Source organism: Phyllobates terribilis, unplaced genomic scaffold (genome assembly GCF_046119375.1).
Source record: "Phyllobates terribilis strain yellow unplaced genomic scaffold, ASM4611937v1 Scaffold_98__1_contigs__length_5973952, whole genome shotgun sequence".
NCBI classification, from domain to species: domain Eukaryota; kingdom Metazoa; phylum Chordata; class Amphibia; order Anura; family Dendrobatidae; genus Phyllobates; species Phyllobates terribilis.
The window spans coordinates 4,030,959-4,052,416 of NW_027362858.1; the positions used below are offsets into that span (position 1 = coordinate 4,030,959).

Sequence of the window (21,458 nt, forward strand, 5' to 3'; positions counted from 1 at the left end):
GGCGTAGTCGGCAGGATGCAACATTCAGACGCAGAGATGGCGGATCAGTCTATGGCTGGGTCCGGCCGGAGCCATATACCCCAAGTTTACAGGGGATGGCATGTCACTTTGGGACTGGGCAGAAAGACTGAGAAGTATGCTACGTATGTATCCCCTTGACCCTCTAGCCCAGGCGGAGTTGGCCCTCCTAACCCTTGATGGAGAGGCCCGACAGACTGTGATGTACCGCCCACCTGGGGACCGTGACACCGTGGATAAAGTGATAAAAATTCTAGAGGACATGCACTCGTGACACTACAGATTTGGGACACTTGCGCTTACGGTTGTTTCAGCGGGTCCAAGGGGAAAATGAGACAGTAAATCAGTATGTTAATGCATTACAGGAAGTGACGGCCCATATCACTAAGAAAACTCGAGATGGGAACCGAGGACTGGGACCATTGGATGAGGTGTTGCGTGACCAACTGATTGCTGGCTTGAAAGACCCTTCCCTGAGGCAGATCCTGAAGGAGCGGCTGCGATTGAGCCCTGATATGGGCTTCCTGGAGGTAGGGGCTGAAGCTAGAGTCCTGGAGAGAGAAGTTCCTGTTCTCAAAGCCACAGTTAGAAGTCATGAGGCAATTGCTCCTGGATTCACCAACCAAGAGCCTGATTGGGTACGGGAAATACGTCAGGAAATTCGAGACATTCGGGGTGAGCTGAATTCTATTAGGAAGACTCCTACTGCCCCCTTGCCGACGGACCGTACTGCTCAACGCGGACGGAGACCAGAACGAGAAAGACGTTCCTATCTGGCCCCAGCACGACATGTACCCGACCTATCAGCAGAACGAGGACCGGAGTGCTGGACCTGCGGAGGTAGGGGGCATATCTCCAAAGACTGTCCCAACCGAGAAAGGAGGAGGAGGGGACAGCTGTTAAACTAAAATGCCCCACGGTTGTGGAGCATACCGTGGGGTCTCGAGCTTCAGAGAGTAGAAGAGGGAGCTCTGAAGACATTGTCTCCGAGAGGCCCATTATCTGGGCTGAATTCAATGGGCAGCGGATCCGTTGTTTGATGGACACCGGGTCTCAAGTGACCACTATGCCTGAGAAGTACTTCCAAAGTCACTTTCCTGAAGTCGCTCGTTCCTGCCGGGAACCCACTGTCAAACTGGTGGCGGCTAATCAACTACCTATCCCAGTAGCGGGAGTAGTATGGATGTTTGTGCGGGCATGTGGAAAGGACCTCGGTCGAAAAGGGATTGTACTGACCACCGGGCCCGGAGGCGATGGGCCCATTGTAACCCTGGGCATGAATGTGCTGAAAGAAGTCGGACAGTTCCTGGCTGAGGGCTGTAGCAAAAACAACTGGACCCGCGCCACTCGAGACCCAGCTAACAAGAGAGTGTTCCAGCACCTCGTGCGGGTCAGTCAGATTCAAAAGTTGCCCACTACCTCCCAGTACCTTGGTAAGGTATCGATACCGCCCGAAGCCACAATAACACTGCCGGTGGGACAGACTGTACTCACTTTGCCGGTGCTGGCACATGTGTCCTTAGAGGGCGTGGACATTCAAGTTGAACCAATGGAGGGAGAAGAAGCGCCCTCTGGACTCCTGATTGCTCGAACTCTGGCCACCGTGCGGCACGGTCGAGTACCCGTGCGCTGCATCAATTTAAGTGGCACCAGTTTACAGTTGTTGCCCCGACAAGAGGTGGCGCGAGTGTGCGTAATGCCGGAGGCCCTTACTAGAGCTGACATTATAGGGCTGGCACCTGTGGAAGGAAAGCCATGGACCCTAGAGGTGTCCTTCAATAGCCAGGAACATGGAAGAGAACCGTTGGCTGGACGCCACCTCCTGGAAGAAATGGAAGCTAACCTGACTGAGTTTTCTGCTGGACAAGTGAGGCAGATCGAACAACTTCTACAGCGATATCAGGGAGTGTTTGCACAGCATGAAGATGATTTCGGGTGCACTCGGGACATTCAGCACGAAATACCCACCGGAAATACTGCTCCCATCCGAGAGAGATATCAGCAGATCCCGCCTCAAATGTACCAGGAGGTGAAAGAGCTATTGGCCCACATGTTGCGGAACGGTGTGATCCGTGAAAGCCAGAGCCCCTGGGCGGCTCCGATCGTGCTGGTCCGAAAGAAGGACGGTACCCTGAGATTCTGCGTAGACTATCGGAAGCTGAATGCCTGTACAGTACGGGACTCCTATCCACTCCCCCGAATCGAAGAGTCTCTATCTGCACTAGGGAGCGCCAAATTCTTCTCCTCCCTCGACCTGGCCAGTGGCTATTGGCAGGTCCCAGTAGCTGAGAAGGATCGTCTGAAGACAGCTTTTGTTCTCCCTATGGGCCTGTTTGAGTTCAATCGAATGCCATTCGGACTAACAAATGCGCCAGGAACCTTCCAACGGCTGATGGAGAGATGCTTGGGGGACCTCAACTTTGAAGCCACTTTAATATATCTGGACGATATAATTATCTATTCCGCAACGTTTGAGGATCATCTCCGCCGATTGGAACAAGTGTTAGAACGGCTACAAAGGCACGGCCTGAAAATTAAGCCTCGTAAGTGTCGTCTCTTCAAACGAGAAATTGAATATCTGGGGCACACTGTGTCCAGTGCAGGGGTGCACCCCACTGCGGAGAAAGTAGCTGCCGTGCAGAAGTGGCCCACGCCCGCCAATCTAAGGGAACTAAGGGCATTCCTGGGGCTCGCTGGATACTACCGCAGATTCATTAAAGACTTCGCTAAGATTGCGAACCAGCTCAATGAATTGCTGAGAGGAACAGCCGGGGGAGCCAAGCGGCAGCCCATTCAGTGGGGCCCACGACAAGAAGAGGCATTCCGAGCATTGAAAATGGCGCTAACAGATGCCCCGATTCTGGCCTACGCTGACTTTTCGCAGCCGTTCATGTTGTATACTGATGGAAGCTTGCATGGGCTGGGAGCAGTGCTGGCTCAAGTACAAGGAGGGAAAGAGCGAGTGATCGCGTATGCCAGCAGGTCACTCCGAGATACGGAGAAGAATCCGAACAACTACAGTTCGTTTAAGCTGGAGCTACTGGCACTGGTGTGGGCCATGACCGAGAAGTTTGCTGAGTACCTGTCAGGGTCAGAAGTGCAAGTGCGGACAGATAACAACCCTTTGGCCCACTTGGAGAACGCCAAACTGGGCGCGTTAGAACAGCGGTGGGTCGCAAGGATGTCCAAATTCCAGTATAAAATCGCCTATCGGTCCAAGGCCCTGAACACACATGCAGATGCCCTGTCCCGGGTCACTCAGGCGGGGCCGAAGAAGGACAGAGATGAGGAGCTCGAAGGCGACGAGATCCCGGATTTCAGTCAGTTCGCCGCTGCTGTGGTCGACGCCCAAGAGACCAGAAGGGAGCCGAGGCCCACTCAGATTCTGGGACGTTCAAGAGACGAATGGATACATCTGCAGCAATCCGACCCGGAGCTAGCAAAGTTGAGAGAATGGGTCGCCCTTAATCAGAGACCCGACCAGGAAACCAGAGCCGCTTCACTTCCAACTACCCTACAAATCCTAGGCCAGTGGGAGAGGCTCCTCCTGAAGGATGGCTTGCTATGCCGAAGAATCCAGCTGCCTCGAGAGTTTGATGTTACCTGGCAAGTGGTAGTTCCAGGAGCACTAGTAACACAGCTAGACCAAGAAGCTCATAGAAGAGGTGCTCACTTCGGAGTAGAAAAGACCTTCCGGTGGTTGCAACGGCTGGTGTATTGGCCTCAACTGCGACAAGAAGTCGAGGGGGTCTGCCGAACATGTCGCCAGTGTGAGTTGAACAAGCCCCCGGAGCAAAGAGCTCCCATTCAGACCATCCGAACTTCTGCCCCCTTGGAAGTCTTGATGATTGACTACTTGATGGTAGGAACTTCATACAACGGTTATGGACACTGTTTAGTCATGACTGATCACTTCAACAAGTTTGCAGTAGTGACGCCCACTAAAGATCAGACGGCAGAAGCCGCAGCCAAGGCCATCTGTCAAGATTTCATCCGGATTTATGGGTGCCCGAAGCGAATACATTCTGACCAGGGGGCCTGCTTCCAAGGACGAGTGATGGATGAGCTATACCGCATCTATGGGATCGACCGTTCCCGGACAACGCCCTACCACCCGCAAGGGAACGGGGCTTGCGAGCGCTTTAACCGAACCCTGTTGCAAATGTTGCGAACACTGGAAGCGGACAAAAAGATGAAGTGGCCCGAATTCGTGTCCGAGCTGGTGTGGGTGTATAATAATCGAGTTCATGCAACCACCGGCTACACCCCCTACATGTTGCTGTTTGGAAGAAGTGGCCGAGAAATCACCGAACTGAAGCTAGACTCAGAAGACCCCGGTCCGGGCAGTAGCCCAAGTACCTGGATTCGAGAACACCAGCGTCGACTCCATACCGTGAGAAGACTGGTTGCTCAGAAGTTTCAGGAAGTAGAGCATGCAGTTCGGCCCCCGACCACAGGTGGATCGCTTCAGCCAGGAGACCGAGTGCTGGTGAGGGCTAAACGATTTGGGAGTAAGCTGGACCATCGTTGGGAGGCAATACCATATCGGGTGGTGAAGAAGGTTCACCCAGACAACCCCGTCTACGAGGTTAGGCCCGAAGGGGATGACACCGCGACATCCAGGGTGTTGCACCGTAATATGTTTCGACCTTGCTCCTCTGAAGCAGAAGTCTGTAACAGGGCTGGGCCCTCAGACGTGTTGGCTGAAGTGCCACATACAGGAACCTTGGGGGATGAAGAAGGGTGGGCCACAATGCAGTTGGGCCCGTCAGAACCGTTGGTGCCACTCCCGAGTGGAAGTCAGAATGAGTCAGGAAATGATTTGCAATCCCCAGTAGTTGATTCCTCGGATCTCCCGGAGTCTCCTCCGCAAGAAGAGCCCCGCAGAACTGAGCGGGCTAATGCCGGAATTCCTCCTAACCGGTATGCTCAGGAAGAGTTTATCTGGTCTCGAATCCAACATAAAACGCAGGAGTGTGCCCAACTCCTGTCTGAGCTTGCACTGCCTGGAAGGAGACATCAATTCTGCGAGGAGTCCACTCGCCCGAGGACTGGCGAGCAAAAAGGAGGGAGGAATGTAGAACGAGCTAAAAAGCTTGTAACAGAACTTCAACATGACGTTTCAAGGATGGAGCGAGACTGCCATCTACTGGCCAGAGACAGTCAAGCGGAACCAAAATACACAAAGGAAGTTGCAGGCAGGAGAGATTCAGAGGCTGGACCCGATCAGGTGACTTCCAGGAAGGAGTTCAGAGAGATAAGAGGCCAGCGCGCCAAACCTGAGGGGTCTTTGGCGCCAAGCAGCAGAGAGGAGCAGACGTGCTCCCTGCGTCCTGAGAAACCCCGTGTGACAGGCCAAATCCAGAGGCCTGAGAGGTGCTCCAGCCGGGCACCGGTAAAAGAGCTCCGGATCCCTCACAGTTGTGACTCGAGTGCTGTGCCTGCTGAGGATACTAGGAACCTGATCGCTGTGCTGAGTGAGTTCGCGGAACCCGACGTCGGCCGCCGAGGCCTGGACCCCCCTATCCAAGGCTCGAGAGACTGCCCCCAACAGCCAAGCAGAGAGGAGCTGCATACGTGAGCAGGGCCGTCACTTCCACTGCTCACCCACGGTATCGGGGACAATTGGGTTTAAGTACTCAGGTTGGGAGGGGGACGGTTGGGGCTAAAGTAGCACAACGTGATTTAATTGAATTCATCCGGAAAGAGACTCACGGCCTAGCGGGAATAACCGGTGACCCCCGCTAGGGCCAAATTCACGGTTAAAGAACTTGTGTGGTGCTTCTCATGCTTGAGGGCATCACCTTACTTTAAGAGACTGCGCCTTATTTTAAGAGACTGCGCCTTACTTTAAGAGACTGCGCCTTATTTTAAGAGACTGCGCCTTATTTTGAGAAATTTCATATTTTTCTGATATTTCAAACCACTGTTCATTACCCTTGTTGCTAATCCCTTGTTTCAGTATACCTGTTGTATAAAACTGTTTACAAACATTTCTGACTGTTCTCGCCTTGTGTCTCTGTGCGTTGCATTCCGGCACCTGCATTACACTTGTAGTGTTAAATGCACTTTATTATTAAAAATGAAACAGTTATGGGTTAAAATGAAATCAAGGAGAATCAAAATTAGTTCTGCCATGTCAGATTCAATGTTACTCCTTCTCAGAAACCACGCAACTGCAGTTAGCCCGTCGGTATGCCTAATGGAGAGTACAGAGATTCAATATCTGCTGTTACCATAATCATGTTCTCAGTCAGATGCATGTTGTCTAATCTCCGTAAAGCCGCTGTGGTGTCTTTAATATAAGACGGTAAAGTGGTTACCAGAGGTTTTAAAAATAATCAATGGTTTGCCCAATTACCTCACAAAGGCCTCCAATGCCCGCTGCAATGGGTCTTCCAGGGGGATCCATTGGATCCTTATGAATTTTCGGAATTAGATGTAGAGTTGGCCATCTGAGATTTAGTTCTTTGATCACATCGACCATTTTTTTAGGGATCATTTCTTCTTTCTGAGCTCTCTCTAGAAGTTGATCAATTCCATCTGAAAGGCCGACATAGGTTTAGCTGGTAATTTCCAATAACTGTTGGTATCATTCAACAATTTATATGCCTGTTTTTCATGCACAGTATTAGGCCAGATAACTAAGTTACCACCTTTATCTGCCCCCTTAAATACAACATCTTTCCAATCTTGCATTTCTTTTAATGCTGTTCCGTCTGCATTGCTCAAATTTGAGTAAGTTTTTTTAGTGTTAAGTTGCTCAATTTCTGCTGATACAAGTTTGGTGAAAATGTCAACTGCTGGACCCTAAATTTAGAGCTGAAAATGTTTCGGATTTATTGAAAAGTTGTATGGGGAAAGTACTTACCTCTGCTGCAATAGTCGTGTTTTCTTCTGCTAGTGATTCCAAGATACGCAAAGCCTCAATTTCTTCTTTAGTGGTAAAAATTTCTTCATTGTTGGTTTTATGATGAAGTTTTTTCAATATAAGTTTTCTGGCGAAGAAATGAACATCTCTGATTGCTAGAAATGGGTCTAAGGGTTGAGACGGAGAAAAGGTTAATCATTTTTCTAACACATTTATTTGTGCCTCAGTGAGAATATAGGTCAAGAGATTAATCACCTTAAGTTTATCATTCCTTTGGTTTCTACCTCCTCCATGAGTAGGTGCTCCAAATTTCTTTTTCTTATCAAAATATCTTGTTTTCTGCCCACTATAACTGGCACCATCCGGTCCATCCTGGTCCCTATTGGATGATGTGCTTTCTGCTGCTGATGTGAATTTGAGGATATACTTCGCGTCTAGGGTGTTTTTCTATACAATTTCTTGAATTGCCATCTGTATACTTTATTGGATTCATAATCCGCCTGATCTCTGGCAAATTTTTTCAATTTGCCTTGACTTAGATTATGTTCACATTTTTCCAAGTCCTTCTCAATATCTTTATGCCATTTTGAAGATTCTTAGTTGACATATCTTTATGCATGACTTTTTCTATTTTTTTCAATCTCATTATCTATTTCCACCAAGAGGGAGGTATTTTTGTCCACTATGACCTTAATGAACAAAATGGAACATGTAGGTGCTACTGTGATCCATTTACTAACAAGGGTTTCATCTTCAAGTTCAAAAGTGGGAAAAAGATGGATTCTCAGACTCCTAGGAATTATTTTTTGATCTAGATAATTCTCAAGTGAAGTTTTGGTCCATCAAAGTTTGGTTTTCTTGAATAATAGATTTTTCTATTGACGTATGGTTTCTTTATTTGAGGTGGAGGTGTCACTAAAACCACATTTACTACCTTTTTTAAAAATTTCTATAGCCTTAGATTGCCAGACCAGTTCTCTGGCTTTAAGATCCATTTGAATTTAATCAAACATTTTTTACTTGGACACTCTGTAATGACAGAAATAATTCATATATCAAAAAACGTCCAATATCACCAAGAATTTACATTCAGTGGTGTCACCCTACATGTGGAACAGCATAAAAAAAATTATTCGTGAACTGTTGGTTTTTGTTTATTCTGCCTCCCAAAAATTGCAATAGAAAGTGATCAAACAATGTCACGTGCCCGAAAATGGCACCAATAAAAACGTCAAGTTGTCCTGCAAAAAACAAACCTTTACATGACTTTGTCGGTCGAAATATGGAAAAATTATAGCTATCAAAATATGGCGATGCAAAAACTAGTCTTTGCAAAAATAAGTGTATTTTAGTGTGTGACAGCAGCCAAACATAAAAACCCAATATAAATCTGGTATCACTGTAATCGCACCGACCCAAAGAATAAAGTAGTCTAATCACTTATACCACATGAGGAACGACATAAAAAAATGAATAAAATTAATTCTTCACCTGCTGCTGATTTGTTCATTCTGCCTCCCAAAGATCAAAGTAAGGCTTGGCTCACATTTATCCTGCGTTCTGCACTGAGGGCTTACACCGGGGTTTCTTTGTAAATCTCTGAAATACGTGATTTAGATGGAACCCCCGGCGGAAGACTCCCTGTAATGAGTCAGATGGAGGCACCGTGGATGCAGTCTGGCCTGTGATCACACGGTGTCTGTCTTTTAATTAGATGTGCATAAAAGTGCCGTTAGCCACAGTTTTCTGAACCTCTGAAACAAAGGACACTGCTAAACAGAGGCCAGATAGAGTTCAGAGTAACTCTGCTGCCTCTTTATAGTGAATGGATCCCTTGGGGTAGGGTTAGGGTTGGGGTTAGGATTGAGGTTGTGTTAAGGTTAGGGTTGTGTTAGGGTTGGTATTTTTTCAAAAGTAAAGAAAAAAAAATGATGAGGATATGGCGACTAGTGTTGAGCGCAAGTGTTCGCTACTTGAGTTTGCATCGGGTGCTTGGGTTTGCTCCGAGTATCGTGGGTGCTCGGGTGACATACTCAAGTCTCCACCCCGCATGTGGGATGCCAGCCATACACGAGCAATCCCCGCATGTTTTTTTTGGGTGTTTAACAACCGTGAAACATGCGGGGCAGGGACTCGAGCATGTCACTCGAGCACCCACGATACTTAGTGCAAAAATAAAAAAATGTTTTTTCTAAAGTAACATTTTTGTGAAAAAAAGTTAAATGTTCATTGTTTTCTTCCACATTCCAAAACGTCCTGTGAAGCACCTGAAAGGTGTCACTTCTGGGTATTTTCGGTCACAAAGGCTCCTCAAAGTCACTTCAAATGTGATGTAGTCCCTAAAAAAAGTTTTTTTTTAATTATGTTGGAAAAATGAGAAATCGCTGGTCAACTTTTAACCCTTATAACTTCTTAACAAAAAAAAATTTTGGTTCAAAAATTGTGCTGATGTAAAGTAGACATGTGGGAAATGTTATTTATTAACTATTTTGTGTGACATCTCTATCTGATTTAAGGGCATAAAAATTCAAATTTCGCCAAATTTCAGATTTTTTCACAAAGTACCGCAAGTCTCATCGAAGAAATTTTAACACTATCATGAAGTGCAATATGTCACAAAAAAATAATCTCAGAATCAGTGAGATCCGTTGAAGCGTTCCAGAGTTATTACATCATAAAGTGACAGTGGTCAGAATTGTAAAAATTGGCCTGGTCATTAACGTGCAAATCACGTTCGGGAGTAAAGGGGTTAACACAACAAAAATTGAACGAAGCAAATAATATATATTAAACCAAAGGAAAGGATCTACGTATCAAACAATTGTCTAGTACCAATAAGATGGTGACATATCTACACTAGGATATGAATGGCAGACCATTTGGGAATAATCAGGAACCCAAAGCAGAAACACCAAACATGAGTTTGGTCAAAAACCTTTATTTCACAAACAATTGGTTACATGGTGGCACTGCAGAAGCGGGTGCCCACACTACATAAAATACAGTGATTGTATAATACACAAACCGTTATATATGTACAGTAGGTGATATCCAGAACTCTATTGATCCTATTCTAAACATTATTGGAGAGTTTGGTGAATGGTCAGGCCTGTCCATTAATTGGGATAAGTCGGTTATTCCACCATGTGAGGATCAGGGCCGGCCTTAGGGTATATGGCGCCCTGTGCGAAATCCCTCTTGGCGCCCCCCCCCAAAGAAAAAAAATTAAACTCATGTAGGTGAAAACAACAAGTGCATTTTTTATTAATCAAATGATCAAGTAATAACAAGCAACAAAAGTTGAAAAGTTTTAAAGCCGCCACCACGATAAGGTAGACTCTTCTGGCAGGGCCCTACTCTAACCTATTAAAATTTTCTTAAAATATCCAATACTCTTTTTAGATATATTTTTATTTAGTTTTCTTTAAGGGAATGTGTCATATACATTTTTTTTTAAAAATGACCAATAATACCACATACAGGGAATACTGCCACACCATGACCAGACCACATATTACCACAACATAGTGACCGAATAATACCACACAGAAGGGGGAAAAACTGCCACACCATGACCAGACCACATATTACCACCACATTACTAATATTACCACCACATTACTAATATTACCATAAGTGTCATTATGCACGGGAGCTCTATACATGGTATGTATAATGTAAGTGTCCAGGTAATCTAGTGATCACCAGTGACATTATACACAGGAGCTCTGTATATAGTGTCAGTGTACAGGTAATACAGTGATCATCAGTGACATTATACACAGGAGCTCTGTATATAGTGTCAGTGTACAGGTAATACAGTGATCACCAGTGACATTATACACAGGAGCCCGGTACATAGTATATAGTGTAAGTGTACATGTAATACACTGACTCACTGGTGACGTCTCTAGGTGAAGTCCTTCAGCTACGCTTTTCTCCTTCATCCAGCACAGACCGCCATTACGTCTTCCAGCCAGGACTCGTCTCTGCATAAAATAACACAGTTATCTAGAGCACATTCCCCAACTTCTACATTACGCAGCTGAATACAGACGTGTATCCACCATCAATATATGGTTAGTTATTATACAACCTACCATTCCAAATATAAATTGTAATCCACCACGGTGCCCCCATTAACTGTAAATAGGCACTTAATATATAATTTAATTAGAACCTCTACTCTTTCCGCCAATTTGTTACCAGTTACACTCCTGCATCCGCAACGCCCCCTACTCTATACTTCCTGCTCCCCGCATTCATTATTTACATGCACCCCCTGCCCCAATTCATTATATCATGTCCTGCTCTCCCCACCCCATCATCATTTACTGTCCCCCACCCCACATTCATTATGTGCAGCTCATTATCCCCCTACTCCCAATTCCCCCATGTGCAGCTCATTTTCTCCCAATTCCCCCATGTGCAGCTCTCACCCCCCCATGTGCACATCTCTCATCCCCCTCCCCCACATGTGCCCCTCTCTCATCCCCCTCCCCCACATGTGCACCTCTCTCATCCCACTCCCCCACATGTGCACCTCTCTCATCCCCCTCCCCCACATGTGCACCTCTCTCATCCCCCTCCCCCACATGTGCACCTCTCTCATCCCCCCCATGTGCACATCTCTCATCCCCCTCCCCCACATGTGCACCTCTCTCATCCCCCTCCCCCACATGTGCACCTCTCTCATCCCACTCCCCCACATGTGCACCTCTCTCATCCCCCTCCCCCACATGTGCACCTCTCTCATCCCCCTCCCCCACATGTGCACCTCTCTCATCCCCCCCATGTGCACATCTCTCATCCCCCTCCCCCACATGTGCACCTCTCTCATCCCCCTCCCCCACATGTGCACCTCTCTCATCCCCCTCCCCCACATGTGCACACCTCTCATCCCCCTCCCCCACATGTGCACCTCTCTCATCCCCCTCCCCCACATGTGCACCTCTCTCATTCCCCTCCCCCACATGTGCACCTCCCATTCCCCCCACTCCTAGTAAATTGTATTTAAAAAAAAAAAAAAACTTGTTATACTTACCCCCATGCGATCCCTGCAGAATCCTCGTCCAAATCGATGACACCAGGTTCTCCTGACTTCCGGTCATGTGACGGTGCCGTCACATGACCGGAAGTCAGAGAAATCATGACAGAGATGTTCCGGCCCCGGCGCTTAGCATGGGGCCGGGGGCCCCATGAGGAGAGAGACACACAAGAGGGGGGCCCCCAAGGGGGCCCCTACCGGCCGGGCCCCATACTGGAGTCAGGGCAGTCATGCCCTGATGGCGGCCCTGCTGGAGGCTGAAGGGGCCCCCTCTCCCTCGGGGCCCCCGTTCAATGAACCGGCTGCACGGGCGGTAGTTCCGCCCCTGTGTGTGAGGAGGAGAGAGTGCAGCGCGCCCGGGTCCCGGCCGGACATTTCAGAGCAGAGAGGGGGCGCCGGCGCCTGAGCACAGAAGAAACGCTGGGCGCTCCCTCTCTGCTCTTCCATAAGAAAAATACCGACGGGGAGGGAGCCAGCGCAGCGCCCCCCTTCACTCTCAAGTTTGAGGCGCCCTGTGCAGTTGCACAGCTGGCACGCCCCAAAGGCCGGCCCTGGTGAGGATATCCCTAATTCGAGCATATTAGAACATACAAGAATACAAAGGGTTGAGAAATTCTAATACCAAGTATAAGTATAACAAAAAGATCTCAGGATTACATTGTACTGAATCTATATCTTCTTCTGGAAAACTATAAAAAGAAAATAGATGTGTGGTGGAGATTACCATTATCGGCTGTAGGAAGAGGGAACTTATTAAAAATTATATTGATGCCCCAACTCTTATACATTCTGCATAATGCCCCTATTTGGATCCATAACTCCCATTTTCAGAAAATTCATACCAAGTTTCGTTCTCTTATATGGAAAAAGAAATCGGCTAGGATAAAATTTGAATAACTATAAAGTGACACAAGGAATCTGGTGTTTTGGCGATTCCTAATGCACTAATATACAGTGGGGAAAAAAAGTATTTAGTCAGCCACCAATTGTGCAAGGTCTCCCACTTAAAAAGATGAGAGAGGCCTGTAATTTACATCATCGGTAGACCTCAACTATGAGAGACAAAATGAGAAAACAAATCTTGAAAATTATATTGTCTGATTTGGAAAGAAATTTTTTTCACATTTTGGTGGAAAATAAGTATTTGGTCAATTACAAACAAGCAAGATTTCTGGCTCACAGACCTGTAACTTCTTCTTTAAGAGACTCCTCTGTCCTCCACTCATTACCTGTTGTACTGGCACCTATTTGAACCTGTTATCAGTTTAAAAGACACCTGTCCACAGTCACACTCGAAACTCCACTATGGTGAAGACCAAAGAGCTGTTGAAGGACACCAGAAACAAAATTGTAGCCCTGCACCAGGCTGGGAAGACTGAATCTGCAATAGGCAAGAAGCTTGGTGTGAAGAAATCAACTGTGGGAGCGATAATTAGAAAATGGAAGACATACAAGACCACTGATAATCTCCCTCGATCGGGGGCTCCACACAAGATCTCACCCCGTGGGATCAAAATGATCTCAAGAATGGTGAACAAAAATCCCAGAACCACATGGGGGGACTTAGTGAATGACCTGCAGAGAGCTGGGACCAACGTTACACAGGCTACCATAAGGCATCCCCTTTGTTGAGCTGACTGGTATATATGTAGCTTACCACTGGCCTGGGTGGTCTGGAGTTGGTACCCGGTCCTATTTGTCTACCCTTTTATATGCATTACTTCAACTTTGATATACAGTAAGGTTTTTAATATAGGCAGTATAGGTACCGTCCCAATTTAGGGTCACCTTGCCGCTGGTGGGACGGCTTGTATACTTTTTTTGATCAAAAATAGTTCACTAAGTACCCTATATTTATTATGCAACTTTGCTTTACATTTATATATAATGATGGTAGGGTATGAGATATATTTTTGTCTTTTGTAGGTTTTGTTTCTTTTTTGCTAGTGTGAACATGCTCCTATTTCTTGCATGTCTACCATCTTAGACCTCAGTTCACATTGCCTGGTTTTTTGTCTTGTTTGCATTCTGTGCAATTTAAGGGTGTGGCATCCCCTTTGTTGAGCTGACTGGTATATATGTAGCTTACCACTGGCCTGGGTGGTCTGGAGTTGGGACCCGGTCCTATTTGTCTACCCTTTTATATGCATTACTTCAACTTTGATATACAGTAAGGTTTTTAATATAGGCAGTATAGGTACCGTCCCAATTTAGGGTCACCTTGCCGCTGGTGGGACGGCTTGTATACTTTTTTTGATCAAAAATAGTTCACTAAGTACCCTATATTTATTATGCAACTTTGCTTTACATTTATATATAATGATGGTAGGGTATGAGATATATTTTTGTCTTTTGTCTTTTGTAGGTTTTGTTTCTTTTTTGCTAGTGTGAACATGCTCCTATTTCTTGCATGTCTACCATCTTAGACCTCAGTTCACATTGCCTGGTTTTTTGTCTTGTTTGCATTCTGTGCAATTTAAGGGTGTGGCATCCCCTTTGTTGAGCTGACTGGTATATATGTAGCTTACCACGGGCCTAGGTGGTCTGGAGTTGGGACCCGGTCCTATTTGTCTACCCTTTTATATGCATTACTTCAACTTTGATATACAGTAAGGTTTTTAATATAGGCAGTATAGGTACCGTCCCAATTTAGGGTCACCTTGCCGCTGGTGGGACGGCTTGTATACTTTTTTTGATCAAAAATAGTTCACTAAGTACCCTATATTTATTATGCAACTTTGCTTTACATTTATATATAATGATGGTAGGGTATGAGATATATTTTTGTCTTTTGTCTTTTGTAGGTTTTGTTTCTTTTTTGCTAGTGTGAACATGCTCCTATTTCTTGCATGTCTACCATCTTAGACCTCAGTTCACATTGCCTGGTTTTTTGTCTTGTTTGCATTCTGTGCAATTTAAGGGTGTGGCATCCCCTTTGTTGAGCTGACTGGTATATATGTAGCTTACCACTGGCCTGGGTGGTCTGGAGTTGGGACCCGGTCCTATTTGTCTACCCTTTTATATGCATTACTTCAACTTTGATATACAGTAAGGTTTTTAATATAGGCAGTATAGGTACCGTCCCAATTTAGGGTCACCTTGCCGCTGGTGGGACGGCTTGTATACTTTTTTTGATCAAAAATAGTTCACTAAGTACCCTATATTTATTATGCAACTTTGCTTTACATTTATATATAATGATGGTAGGGTATGAGATATATTTTTGTCTTTTGTCTTTTGTAGGTTTTGTTTCTTTTTTGCTAGTGTGAACATGCTCCTATTTCTTGCATGTCTACCATCTTAGACCTCAGTTCACATTGCCTGGTTTTTTGTCTTGTTTGCATTCTGTGCAATTTAAGGGTGTGGCATCCCCTTTGTTGAGCTGACTGGTATATATGTAGCTTACCACTGGCCTGGGTGGTCTGGAGTTGGGACCCGGTCCTATTTGTCTACCCTTTTATATGCATTACTTCAACTTTGATATACAGTAAGGTTTTTAATATAGGCAGTATAGGTACCGTCCCAATTTAGGGTCACCTTGCCGCTGGTGGGACGGCTTGTATACTTTTTTTGATCAAAAATAGTTCACTAAGTACCCTATATTTATTATGCAACTTTGCTTTACATTTATATATAATGATGGTAGGGTATGAGATATATTTTTGTCTTTTGTCTTTTGTAGGTTTTGTTTCTTTTTTGCTAGTGTGAACATGCTCCTATTTCTTGCATGTCTACCATCTTAGACCTCAGTTCACATTGCCTGGTTTTTTGTCTTGTTTGCATTCTGTGCAATTTAAGGGTGTGGCATCCCCTTTGTTGAGCTGACTGGTATATATGTAGCTTACCACTGGCCTGGGTGGTCTGGAGTTGGGACCCGGTCCTATTTGTCTACCCTTTTATATGCATTACTTCAACTTTGATATACAGTAAGGTTTTTAATATAGGCAATATAGGTACCGTCCCAATTTAGGGTCACCTTGCCGCTGGTGGGACGGCTTGTATACTTTTTTTGATCAAAAATAGTTCACTAAGTACCCTATATTTATTATGCAACTTTGCTTTACATTTATATATAATGATGGTAGGGTATGAGATATATTTTTGTCTTTTGTCTTTTGTAGGTTTTGTTTCTTTTTTGCTAGTGTGAACATGCTCCTATTTCTTGCATGTCTACCATCTTAGACCTCAGTTCACATTGCCTGGTTTTTTGTCTTGTTTGCATTCTGTGCAATTTAAGGGTGTGGCATCCCCTTTGTTGAGCTGACTGGTATATATGTAGCTTACCACTGGCCTGGGTGGTCTGGAGTTGGGACCCGGTCCTATTTGTCTACCCTTTTATATGCATTACTTCAACTTTGATATACAGTAAGGTTTTTAATATAGGCAGTATAGGTACCGTCCCAATTTAGGGTCACCTTGCCGCTGGTGGGACGGCTTGTATACTTTTTTTGATCAAAAATAGTTCACTAAGTACCCTATATTTATTATGCAACTTTGCTTTACATTTATATATAATGATGGTAGGGTATGAGATATATTTTTGTCTTTTGTCTTTTGTAGGTTTTGTTTCTTTTTTGCTAGTGTGAACATGCTCCTATTTCTTGCATGTCTACCATCTTAGACCTCAGTTCACATTGCCTGGTTTTTTGTCTTGTTTGCATTCTGTGCAATTTAAGGGTGTGGCATCCCCTTTGTTGAGCTGACTGGTATATATGTAGCTTACCACTGGCCTGGGTGGTCTGGAGTTGGGACCCGGTCCTATTTGTCTACCCTTTTATATGCATTACTTCAACTTTGATATACAGTAAGGTTTTTAATATAGGCAGTATAGGTACCGTCCCAATTTAGGGTCACCTTGCCGCTGGTGGGACGGCTTGTATACTTTTTTTGATCAAAAATAGTTCACTAAGTACCCTATATTTATTATGCAACTTTGCTTTACATTTATATATAATGATGGTAGGGTATGAGATATATTTTTGTCTTTTGTCTTTTGTAGGTTTTGTTTCTTTTTTGCTAGTGTGAACATGCTCCTATTTCTTGCATGTCTACCATCTTAGACCTCAGTTCACATTGCCTGGTTTTTTGTCTTGTTTGCATTCTGTGCAATTTAAGGGTGTGGCATCCCCTTTGTTGAGCTGACTGGTATATATGTAGCTTACCACTGGCCTGGGTGGTCTGGAGTTGGGACCCGGTCCTATTTGTCTACCCTTTTATATGCATTACTTCAACTTTGATATACAGTAAGGTTTTTAATATAGGCAGTATAGGTACCGTCCCAATTTAGGGTCACCTTGCCGCTGGTGGGACGGCTTGTATACTTTTTTTGATCAAAAATAGTTCACTAAGTACCCTATATTTATTATGCAACTTTGCTTTACATTTATATATAATGATGGTAGGGTATGAGATATATTTTTGTCTTTTGTCTTTTGTAGGTTTTGTTTCTTTTTTGCTAGTGTGAACATGCTCCTATTTCTTGCATGTCTACCATCTTAGACCTCAGTTCACATTGCCTGGTTTTTTGTCTTGTTTGCATTCTGTGCAATTTAAGGGTGTGGCATCCCCTTTGTTGAGCTGACTGGTATATATGTAGCTTACCACTGGCCTGGGTGGTCTGGAGTTGGGACCCGGTCCTATTTGTCTACCCTTTTATATGCATTACTTCAACTTTGATATACAGTAAGGTTTTTAATATAGGCAGTATAGGTACCGTCCCAATTTAGGGTCACCTTGCCGCTGGTGGGACGGCTTGTATACTTTTTTTGATCAAAAATAGTTCACTAAGTACCCTATATTTATTATGCAACTTTGCTTTACATTTATATATAATGATGGTAGGGTATGAGATATATTTTTGTCTTTTGTCTTTTGTAGGTTTTGTTTCTTTTTTGCTAGTGTGAACATGCTCCTATTTCTTGCATGTCTACCATCTTAGACCTCAGTTCACATTGCCTGGTTTTTTGTCTTGTTTGCATTCTGTGCAATTTAAGGGTGTGGCATCCCCTTTGTTGAGCTGACTGGTATATATGTAGCTTACCACTGGCCTGGGTGGTCTGGAGTTGGGACCCGGTCCTATTTGTCTACCCTTTTATATGCATTACTTCAACTTTGATATACAGTAAGGTTTTTAATATAGGCAGTATAGGTACCGTCCCAATTTAGGGTCACCTTGCCGCTGGTGGGACGGCTTGTATACTTTTTTTGATCAAAAATAGTTCACTAAGTACCCTATATTTATTATGCAACTTTGCTTTACATTTATATATAATGATGGTAGGGTATGAGATATATTTTTGTCTTTTGTCTTTTGTAGGTTTTGTTTCTTTTTTGCTAGTGTGAACATGCTCCTATTTCTTGCATGTCTACCATCTTAGACCTCAGTTCACATTGCCTGGTTTTTTGTCTTGTTTGCATTCTGTGCAATTTAAGGGTGTGGCATCCCCTTTGTTGAGCTGACTGGTATATATGTAGCTTACCACTGGCCTGGGTGGTCTGGAGTTGGGACCCGGTCCTATTTGTCTACCCTTTTATATGCACTACTTCAACTTTGATATACAGTAAGGTTTTTAATATAGGCAGTATAGGTACCGTCCCAATTTAGGGTCACCTTGCCGCTGGTGGGACGGCTTGTATACTTTTTTTGATCAAAAATAGTTCACTAAGTACCCTATATTTATTATGCAACTTTGCTTTACATTTATATATAATGATGGTAGGGTATGAGATATATTTTTGTCTTTTGTCTTTTGTAGGTTTTGTTTCTTTTTTGCTAGTGTGAACATGCTCCTATTTCTTGCATGTCTACCATCTTAGACCTCAGTTCACATTGCCTGGTTTTTTGTCTTGTTTGCATTCTGTGCAATTTAAGGGTGTGGCATCCCCTTTGTTGAGCTGACTGGTATATATGTAGCTTACCACTGGCCTGGGTGGTCTGGAGTTGGGACCCGGTCCTATTTGTCTACCCTTTTATATGCATTACTTCAACTTTGATATACAGTAAGGTTTTTAATATAGGCAGTATAGGTACCGTCCCAATTTAGGGTCACCTTGCCGCTGGTGGGACGGCTTGTATACTTTTTTTGATCAAAAATAGTTCACTAAGTACCCTATATTTATTATGCAACTTTGCTTTACATTTATATATAATGATGGTAGGGTATGAGATATATTTTTGTCTTTTGTCTTTTGTAGGTTTTGTTTCTTTTTTGCTAGTGTGAACATGCTCCTATTTCTTGCATGTCTACCATCTTAGACCTCAGTTCACATTGCCTGGTTTTTTGTCTTGTTTGCATTCTGTGCAATTTAAGGGTGTGGCATCCCCTTTGTTGAGCTGACTGGTATATATGTAGCTTACCACTGGCCTGGGTGGTCTGGAGTTGGGACCCGGTCCTATTTGTCTACCCTTTTATATGCATTACTTCAACTTTGATATACAGTAAGGTTTTTAATATAGGCAGTATAGGTACCGTCCCAATTTAGGGTCACCTTGCCGCTGGTGGGACGGCTTGTATACTTTTTTTGATCAAAAATAGTTCACTAAGTACCCTATTTTTATTATGCAACTTTGCTTTACATTTATATATAATGATGGTAGGGTATGAGATATATTTTTGTCTTTTGTCTTTTGTAGGTTTTGTTTCTTTTTTGCTAGTGTGAACATGCTCCTATTTCTTGCATGTCTACCATCTTAGACCTCAGTTCACATTGCCTGGTTTTTTGTCTTGTTTGCATTCTGTGCAATTTAAGGGTGTGGCATCCCCTTTGTTGAGCTGACTGGTATATATGTAGCTTACCACTGGCCTGGGTGGTCTGGAGTTGGGACCCGGTCCTATTTGTCTACCCTTTTATATGCATTACTTCAACTTTGATATACAGTAAGGTTTTTAATATAGGCAGTATAGGTACCGTCCCAATTTAGGGTCACCTTGCCGCTGGTGGGACGGCTTGTATACTTTTTTTGATCAAAAATAGTTCACTAAGTACCCTATATTTATTATGCAACTTTGCTTTACATTTATATATAATGATGGTAGGGTATGAGATATATTTTTGTCTTTTGTCTTTTGTAGGTTTTGTTTCTTTTTTGCTAGTGTGAACATGCTCCTATTTCTTGCATGTCTACCATCTTAGACCTCAGTTCACATTGCCTGTTTTTTTTTTTTTACAGGCTACCATAAGTAACACACTAAGCTGCCAGGGACTCAGATCCTGCAGTGCCAGACGTGTCCCCCTGCTTAAGTCATTACATGTCCGGGCCCGTTTGAAGTTTGCTAGAGAACATTTGGATGATTCAGAAGAGTATTGGGAGAATGTCATATAGTCAGATGTAACCAAAGTAGAACTGTTTGGTAGAAACACAACTTGTCGTATTTGGAGGAGAAAGAATGCTGAGTTGCATCCAAAGAATACCATACCTACTGTGAGCACGGGGGTGGCAACATCATGCTTTGGGGCCATGTACATGAAAGAATGAATGGGGCCATGTATCGTGAGATTTTGAGTCCAAACCTCCTTCCATTAGCAAGGGCATTGAAGATGAAACGGGGCTGGGTCTTTCAGCATGACAATAATTCCAAGCACACCGCCAGGGCAACGAAGGAGTGGCTTCGTAAGAAGCATTTCAAGGTCCTGGAGTGGCCTAGCCAGTCTCCAGATCTAAACCTTATAAAAAGCTTTGGAGGGAGTTGAAAGTCCTTGTTGCCCAGCGACAGCCACAAAACATCACTGCTCTAGAGAAGATCTGCATGGAGGAATGGGCCAACATACTATCAACAGTGTGTGCCAAAATTGTGAAGACTTACAGAAAACGTTTGACCTCTGACATTGCCAACAAAGGATATATAACAAAGTATGGAGATGAACTTTTGTAATTGACCAAACACTTATTTTCCACCCAAATTTGAAAAAAATTTCTTTCCAAATCAGACAATGTGATTTTCAGTATTTGTTCCCTCATTTTGTCTCTCATATTTGAGGTCTACCTATGATGTCAATTACAGGCCTCTCTCATCTTTTTAAGTGGGAGAACTTGCACAATTCGTGGCTGATTACCGTATTTTTCGGACCATAAGACGCACTTTTTTCCCCCAATATTTGGGAGGAAAATGGGGGGTGCGTCTTATGGTCCGAACGTTACCTGCGGTGGTGGTAAAGTGGGATCGTAGGGCCCTCCAGGAACGCGGTGGAATTAGCGGCGGTGGCGTCGTCAGCGGCAGTAGAGGTGAGCGGCTGGAGCCAGCAACTGTGCCTGGCTGGTACTGGGGCTGGCGCCGGGCTGTGAGCGGCGTGCGGCCTGAGCAGGTTTCCGGTGTGCGCGGCCAACTTCCTAGAGCTGTGATCTACATGAAAATCGCCGCCCGAGCCGCCGCATGCGCGGACCGGTAGCTCCGGTGGCCATTTTCCTGTAGATCACAGCTCTAGGAAGTTGGCCACGCACATCAAAAATCTGCTCAGGCCGCACACCGCTCACAGCCCGACACCGGCGCCAGCCCCAGTACCAGCCAGGCACAGTTGCTTGCC

The 21,458-nt window shown here is 44.6% G+C and overlaps 1 protein-coding gene across 1 annotated transcript in view; it reads right to left on the minus strand.

The window, feature by feature from the left end:
- LOC141198608 (uncharacterized) overlaps nucleotides 1–21,458 on the minus strand; it is a 540,563-nt gene that overhangs the window by 492,795 nt on the left and 26,310 nt on the right. The gene's annotated exons all lie outside the window — the stretch shown is intronic.